This window comes from Penaeus monodon, chromosome 21, assembly GCF_015228065.2.
Source record: "Penaeus monodon isolate SGIC_2016 chromosome 21, NSTDA_Pmon_1, whole genome shotgun sequence".
Classification (NCBI taxonomy): Eukaryota; Metazoa; Arthropoda; class Malacostraca; order Decapoda; family Penaeidae; genus Penaeus; species Penaeus monodon.
Window position 1 is genome coordinate 17,235,141 of NC_051406.1, and position 573 is coordinate 17,235,713.

Below are 573 nucleotides of genomic sequence, written 5' to 3' on the forward strand. Positions count from 1 at the left end.
CCTCCCTCCCTCTACCTCTATCTCCCACCCCCTCTACTTCCTACTTTTCTTTCCTTACCTCCCCTCTTATCCTCCCATGCTCTAGCCTTCTATAACCTTTCATTTCTTTCCCTCTCCTCTCATTCCTGTTCTCTTCTTCTCTTACTCACTATTCCGTTCTCTATCCTGCCCTCTTTCTTTTCTTTTACTTCCCCCCTCGTCTTTACCTCCTTCTTCTCCCTCTCACCTCTTCCTTTACTTCTGTCTTTTCCTGTTCCTATACCCCCTTCCTCTCAACTCCTGGCTCCTCTCCCCCCTATTTCCCATTCTTCTTAATTTCCTTTCTATTCTTCCTCCCCCTTTCTTCCCGGCCTTTCATTCCCCCATCCTTCGTTCTCTCATCCTCCTATCTTTCCATTCTTTCCTTCCAATCCTACTCTCGATCTTTTCTTCTGCTCTCTCATCCCATCTTCCCCTCTCTTTCCTACCTCTTGTTTCCTTTCCCCTCCCTACTTCCTTCTTTCTTTTCCTTTCCTCTCTCCGCCTCCTTCCACACTCTCCCCTCTTTCCATCTCTTCTTTCTCTACTTCCTTT

The 573-nt window shown here is 47.1% G+C and overlaps 1 protein-coding gene across 1 annotated transcript in view; it reads right to left on the reverse strand.

Annotated features, from left to right (window-relative positions):
- Window positions 1–573, reverse strand: part of LOC119586280 (RNA pseudouridylate synthase domain-containing protein 2-like) — a gene marked incomplete at its 5' end in the record, with an annotated part of 99,349 nt that overhangs the window by 17,359 nt on the left and 81,417 nt on the right.